Raw genomic sequence first — 7,433 nt, 5'->3', positions numbered from 1 at the left:
TTCTTACCTACTTGCAAAAAATCTTCAGCTCTTCTGAGGGAGTGTCAAATATATAAGACCCAAATGAGTCTTCCATTCCAGCACAATGGCACAAATCCCCCAGTTTTTGTGCCTCATTAGTAACAGGTTGTGTTGTTAAAGTAGTACAAGGTCCTCTGAGAGACTGAACAGTCCCCATGCAAGATAAGAAAAAGCCCTGAATCACAGACAGAGGCAAATGTCCTTGGCAGCAATGGTGACAGTAAAGGGTGCTGACACCAGACCCTGGGGCTGGTCTTCATAGACAGCTGTGGGGGAGGTCTAAGAAAAAAAGGAAAGGCAACTGCTGGGAAAGGGAGAGAGAAATCTGAGGTGTGTGACAAGGCCTGGGGTGGAGAGCTGTCAGTCTCCTTGGTGAGGAGGTGCAAAGTGGGAGGAAAGGTTTGCAAGGGACCTTGAAAAGAGGTTGCAGTGAAGGCACTGACCCCATATTTGCCCTGTCTGCTCATGATCCTCATATGGTGTCTGCCACCTCCTAAGGGATGGGACTGCTTGGCTCCTGGGCCAAGCAGTGCAGCTCCCAGCCAGCACGAGATCACAGCAAGGGCTGATGTGTGTGCCTTTGAGCAGGATGGAAATACCCATGGGGTGTGCTGCAGAGGATTTGTACCCATGGTCTCTGTTTAGTCCTCTTGTCCCTCTTCACTTGTGGTTCACTGGAGCTAACAGTGCCTCCACCACAGCCCCAGGCCCTCTCAGCTTCTCTTCTCTCCTTCTCCCTGGTCTGCTTTGCCTGGAGAGCTTTTCCTTCATCTTGAAATATGTGGAGTTGGGCTCCTTGCTCTGTCACTGCCAGCCCCAGTGAAATCCAGCACTATGTACACACTCAGTATTCAAGGCAAAGCTGTTGTGAGCTTAAAGAGAGCACCAAGCTCCTCTTTCTTCCTTTCACAGGACTGTGATTCCTTTGGCAGAACAGGGCAGGGTTTGACAGGTCTCACCAGGAGGCCACGGTTTTGAAAACATGCCAAGAATTCTGCAAGAAGACTCCTGGCACACCAACTCTGTCCTGAAGGTACTCATCCATTTTGTAGTATTTTGTACCAAGGACAGGATTTGTGTCCTGCAGGTGACAACCCAGTCAGGAGAGGAGTAAAAGAGACACATCTCAATTAAGGGCCCATCAGGACAACCTAATTTCCCTTCCAAAACAATCTCCATGTCTGAGAAGGGAAAGGAGCATCAAATTTTAGTTTATTTCTCAGGAGCTCAGCAGCACGTGCACTGAAAGGAATCATCTTCAGACAAGTATTCTTGCAGTCATGTTTGCACTGCGCTCCCCCAAGTTGCCAAAAACCTGGAAAAAAAAACCCTCAAACTTACTATTATCCAGGAGAGTCCCTGTGCACCAGCTGAAGGACTTCCTTGGAGTGCACCATGGATTGCAAAAAGCTCTCAGGGAAGCTTTGAAACATGGCTGAATATTTTTGTCACAAGAATAAGGCAGGCTGAAATGGAAATCTGCATGGTGAGAGTAATGCTCCCCCAGTGGTCAAGCCAAAGTTACACACACAAAGAGATTATTTTCTTGAAAATAAACGGGGGGAAAAATAACCACCAAAAAACCCCCAAACCACCCAGGAAGCCGAGAAAAGCAGCCAAGAATTAGAAAAGCTGGTCTGGAAAGTGGTTGAGAAAATGTGGTTTTAACCCAGGAATGAGGTGAAAGGACAAAGCATGACCTGCTCGAGAAGAACCCCAAGAGCAGTGGGACTCATTTGTGGGCAGAAATCACAAGGCAGATGTTGGCAGTTCCCAGGAGGGAGGGAGTTTTATAAATACATCAAGATTTAGTGTTGAGATAACTGTGGATTTCAAAGGGATACCAGAATTCTGTCCTTTAGCATATACAGCAAGGCAGTCCAAACCCATGTCTTATTTGTGGAAAACTGGCTAATCTTTGTCTTGCTTTATATTCTGACTGAAACAGCATGAAAATGCAATTCCTAGGGTATTTAAAAGAGAGTTTTGAAAAGGCAATTTTGTGGTAAGTTTAATTTTTGCTGTAACATTTCCTTTCTTAGGGTAACACACTGTTCCTAAGTACCACACCTTCACCCCACAATGCATTTCTGTCAAAATAACTCTAAATAATCTTACTAAACAAGGAAAACTTTTGAACTTTGTGATCTAGTCTCAGGGAACCTTATCCTTGCTTTCCATCTGTAAGATTTGCAGCAATAAGTAATGTCATAATGACTTTGGCATCTTTTGACATGGCAAATTTAGTAACAGTGAGCCTGCAAGATCTCTCTGTGCACTGCAGCTTTTTCTAGGAAATTGGCTCATTTGTGTTTCTCCATCTTCATGTAACAGGCAGGAAATATGAAAATTTGCTAGAATTTTTCTCTCCTTTCTTCTGTCCACGGAACCAGACCCCCAAGATGATAACCTCCAGCACTGAGCCAGTTTGAAGCACTTTGCAAGGCCATTGCACAAAGAAACTGGTTAAGGTAACTGAGTTAGCCTTCAGGTTTTTTGTGTTTAAAAACCTTGTGAAAGGAGCTAGAAACACAATGGGAATTCATTAAGTTGTAAACCTATGTCACATCAAAGAAAGGAAGAAATCATAAAAGACCCCTCTGAGCTGGCCTGCTCTCTGCTACTGAAAGTAGACTATAGTTAGACTAGAACTGCTCTTCCAATTGAAATGTCACCATTTACATTGACTTTCCACTCGTTATGTTCTGTGACTGTTCAGAGTGCCCTGAGTGATAACAAGTTATGCCTATTAATAATCACAAAACACAACAAATCCCCATCACCTGCTTTTACAGGGAGGCAGAGTCACTTTTTCATGTAATGGAAATTACCCAGAAAAATACACACTGCACTTTTCTAGAGTTTAAGACAGCAGGAAGATTTTCTCTTAGGATTTAGCTTTATCTGACAACCAGGCTGGTAATATTGAATCCTCCTGACTGACATTAAAAACTCAAGACTGGGTACCATTACCCTAGTGAGGCACTGGTATTGGTAATTGCTGAGAGGTGTGGGAGTTTGACATCTCATTCACCTGAAAGTGCATCTGTAAAGTCACTGCCAATCTACAGGAGACTGAGGTCTGGGTTACAATTTGAGACATTTTTCTCTTGCCTCTTCCTGGCAGAGAGCTTGCACCCCCACTGGCCCATCCTTCCCTGTGATTTGTCTCTCTCCTCGTCTCCCTGCACAGCAGCCTTTCAGAAGGATTTCTGCTCCTCCACCTGATGTTCCTTTTCTTCCCTCCTCTCAGGAGCCCATTTCCTGGCTGAGCACTGTGATTTCTCCTTGAAAACGTGGCTCAGGAGCTGACTGGCAGAGCTGCTGGTGGGAGTCAGGCTGGATTATTCCTGCTGCTGCACTTGCCCATCAGCAGGAGTAAGACTGATGGGAGATGCACAGCCCAGTAATCCCATGGCTGATGAGATTAAATTGTCTCTCCTTCCTTTCCACAGCAAGGGTCTTCTCTGGATCCCTTTAATGCACAGCTCTTGAACACTCTTTATGATTGTAAGGCATTCAGTCCCTTATCTGCAATTTAAAAAAAAAGAAAAAAAAAGGAAAAAAAAATAAAAGAAAAGAAAGCAGAAACTGTATTGCTGTTTTTAACTGCCTAAACAGCTTCTCATCAGTCAGATCTGGGGTTGGTGCAACTCTTGCTCTGCTTATGTGAGACTCCCGCTCTACAGTAGTTTCTTACCTTGATTATTTAATGTACTCTTTTTTTTCTTGTAATAGATTACATTATCCCAATCTGGGCATAAAAGAAAAATGCTCTTCCTCACAGGGCTAATTAGCAGCCATGCTTGGCTGTCCCCAGCAGAGCAGACTTGCCTTTGTCTGCAGAAGTCTTAAAATAGTAGAAAAAGTGAAACTCCTTGTGTTAAAAAGCTGAAAATTTGCCATGTTGAATTCACTCCCCATCTTCCAAGAAGAGCTTACCAGGGATGTTTCTGAGTGCAGCTGGAAAAGGGTGCCTGGCTGCCATTCATGGCTTTGTTCCATGGGTGTGCCAGTGGAGGGGCTGCTGGATGGGGGAAATGTGCAGGGTTATCCAGCAATGGCTCCAAGGCAGGGCCCAGTGGAGGGGGCTGGGGTCTCCATCAGCAGAGATCTCCCACTGGCACCACTCTTGCCCCTTCTCTGGTGCTCTTACAAGAGAAGCAGCACTTGTGGTATTTTCTGTTAAAACTAACAAGATACCAGAACAAGCCACGAAAGAAATTGAAAGCAGTTTGCCTTGGAAAATAATCTCACTAGAATAGTGAAAGTTGAGCCTTTTTGAGGACACGATGGCTTCTGTGACAGCCCTCCACAGGCTGATACACACTGACTTTATGTCACAACAGCAGCTTGAACTGTGGTCACATCTGAAGCAAATGTGTTTACACCACATCTGTTACAATCCCCAGTCTCTAAAATGAAGCTTGATTGTTTGTTTTGCTTTTCTTTTTTCCAGTGTGCCACTGACAGGTCAGCTAACAGACCCATGAGAGGCAGAGTGCTTTAATACAGTAAGGCCATTCTGATTGCTGCCACATCTCATTAATAATTCGTTGCCCTGCTATTGTGACTCCAATTTCACAGCTCCCATTTGTACTCCCTCTGGTTAATCACATCCATTTTTAGCTTGCTAATCTTAATTGGTCATTTATTATGGCTCTGTCTATTTGATGGACACTGATTTCTTCTCACCACCAAAGCTTCTACCCAACTGCCTCTCTGCCATCAACTGGCAAAACTAAAATCAATGAGAATTAAGTTTGAAGCTGCTTTGAAAACACAGACATTGCTCTAATTGATTCACTTTAATTGTTAATTGTCTCAGCCTCCTGAAGCCAGTGCTTCCATGCACCAGAACCACCTTGAGGCATGCACAAGGCTGTGCTGGCCCAGCCCTGGCAGGCAGCTACACCTGAGAGATCAGAGTGGCCCATAAAAGAGCGAGCATAAAAAGAATTGTCATGGCTGGGGGGTACAGCTGTTGTGGTTTGATCATGTGAGCAGAACAAGGCTTCATAGGGACAGGCAGCACCTTCTCTTGGCCTGGCTGATGTTGCTGGGGACCAGATCACTGATGAGCTCCTGCTGTGCACCTGCAGGCGGCCCTGGAGGCCACTTGCTTGTCCCCAGCAAAGCTGCAGCAGAGAAGAGCAGCCCATGGCCTGCACTGGTGGAGGATGTCAGTGCTGTGTACAGTGACACTGGAGTGACAGGGACAAGGCTGGGTGTCCGTGTGCCACCACATGGGCTGCACTGGCTACGGGCAGCTGGGATGTGGCCGGTGCCACTGTGGATTTGCTGCTCCAACAGCTCCTCTGAGCTCAGAGGGATGGTGGCACAGAGCTGGGCCCCGTGTGTGCGGGCTGTACATCTCCTACAGGGCACCAGGACATGAGGGAGCAAGGGCAAAGGAAGGTCCTGCACTGGAAGAATGTTATGTAAACAAATTTTGAGTCCCCTACCACTTCATGTCAGCTTTGCCCTCTGCTAAACATGTGGTTGGTAAATTACTACAAAATTTAGGTGTGATTTGCAAGACTCTTAGGTTTTACTTGGTCTTCAATGCTGTAAGAGCCTAAATTACTAATTAATACCAGAATTATATCCATATATTAAAATATCAATGTCTAGATGATGACATTAACTTGTCACTGGTAGACTATTTCCTGTGCCAAAAAAAAAAAAGGAACTGGGACCCATATTTACCAGTGCAATATCCAGGCCTGAAACATAAAGGAGAATGGATGTAGCAATAAAGGCTGTTGGATTTTCCAAATCAGAGATGGAATTCACTTAAATCACAGTTTCAGCTCCTTGCCCTTCCTGGAGCTAGTCCACTGGGAAAACTAAAAAAATCAGTACCTTCATCCCCATGCACAGAAAAATAGTTCCAACCGATGGTGAGCCTGCAAGACAGAGTGAAATGTTAGGGAGCCAGGAGGAGGGGAACAAAGCAGCCCCACAATGAGATGAGCTGGTAATATTTCTCTCTCAATAGCATTTCCAGGAGACAGAGACTGAGCAGGCTGAGAGACTGACTCCTCTGATTCCCTGACCTCCGTCAGGGCATCAGAAATTTAATATCTTCCCCTCTGTACATCTTAAATTTTCATCCGAGCATTTTGCTGTTAGCATTTTTCCATGTTGACAGCTATATTTCTGGAACACTCCTAGCAGATACCTGAGCACTTTGGAAAAAACCCCCTGGCCACACAGCTCTTAAAATATGTTCAACTTTTCTAACTAGTGGAACGCTTCGTTAACGTGGATGAAGAATTTTTTTAAAGAGCAGAGAAGCTGATAACAATAATAGGGGGAAAAAATCTTGGAATGTGCCAAGGTCAGACTGTAATGATCTGATGAAATCTGACCCTGGATAAGACATGGAAATATCAGGTATTATACCTGGGGCTGATCACTCTTATTATACCTTTCCTGTAGTTCTTCCTAAGAATGGAAAAAATGAGTGAACCTAGGTTACCTGAGACTTAATTTCACAGCATGAAGGGGAATCTATAGCAGCCTTCTTAAATGGCCTGATATGTCACTCCTGTCAAAGGAAAAATTACAATGCACAGGGGCATCCATGCATAGGGAAGGCTGTGCTCAGGGCTCAGGGGCTTTCAGAGCAGATATTTTTCAAATGCTCCTGGAGCAACTGGGAATGCATATTCCGTGGGAATGTATATTCTATGGAAAGTCAACTACATTTGCTTCCCACATCTTTGGTCCCCAAGGAGCTGCCCTAGACTTCAGCAGTGTGGAACTTTACAGGCTGTGTCACATCCTCCAAGCAAGGTAGCTCCAGCGTGCCAGCCTCACGCGCACGAGGCACAGCCCCGGTGCCTCCAGCACGAGGTGGGCTTTTTTGTGCTCACCTGCCTCCATATGCCTCACTCCTCTCCTGGATGGAAGGCAGGCTGGCAGTGGAAATCTGCTGAGACAGGTTTCAGGTGCCTTGCCCGGGAGGCAGCTCCCTGCCCCTCACTGCGACGCGCAGTCCCCCGCGACACACGGTGACCTGGAGGGGACTGCATCAGGCCACCCTCAGCCACGTGCACCACTGATGGTGTCTGTGGTGTCCAGAGCCTCGCTGGAGCTGAGGAGGGAGAAACTGAGCTTTTCCCTTTGGTTGGGAGAAAGTGCTGGGCCCTTGGCAGCAGCCGCAGGAGCCGGATGACCTATGGCTGCCTCGTAAACATTCCTGCACATCATAGCCTGTTTGCACACATTGGGCATGACTGCTTCCAATGAGATGCCATCTGGGATAAAGGCAACTTCAAGCATGTATTTGAGCATTCAGACACGTTTAGAAAGCAGACAGGAGTGTGGAAGTTAACATTCAGATATTTCCCAAGCTCATATACCTAGGAGCCAAATGCTCCAGCTAAACAGATTGTGCCCTATTA

The 7,433-nt window shown here is 45.8% G+C and overlaps 1 long non-coding RNA gene across 1 annotated transcript; it reads right to left on the bottom strand.

Moving 5' to 3' along the window:
* Window positions 1–2,948: 2,948 nt before the first annotated feature.
* Window positions 2,949–7,002, bottom strand: LOC135298235 (uncharacterized). The gene is made up of 3 exons (XR_010360252.1): window positions 6,903–7,002; window positions 5,887–5,930; window positions 2,949–3,552 (listed from the first exon to the last, which is right to left on the bottom strand). It is a non-coding gene; the product is annotated as an uncharacterized LOC135298235 (long non-coding RNA).
* Between the last annotated feature and the right edge of the window lie 431 nt (window positions 7,003–7,433).

This window comes from Passer domesticus, chromosome 3, assembly GCF_036417665.1.
Source record: "Passer domesticus isolate bPasDom1 chromosome 3, bPasDom1.hap1, whole genome shotgun sequence".
Classification (NCBI taxonomy): domain Eukaryota; kingdom Metazoa; phylum Chordata; class Aves; order Passeriformes; family Passeridae; genus Passer; species Passer domesticus.
The sequence above is the reverse complement of the archived record's forward strand: the minus strand, read 5'-3'. Positions and strand labels throughout refer to the sequence as shown.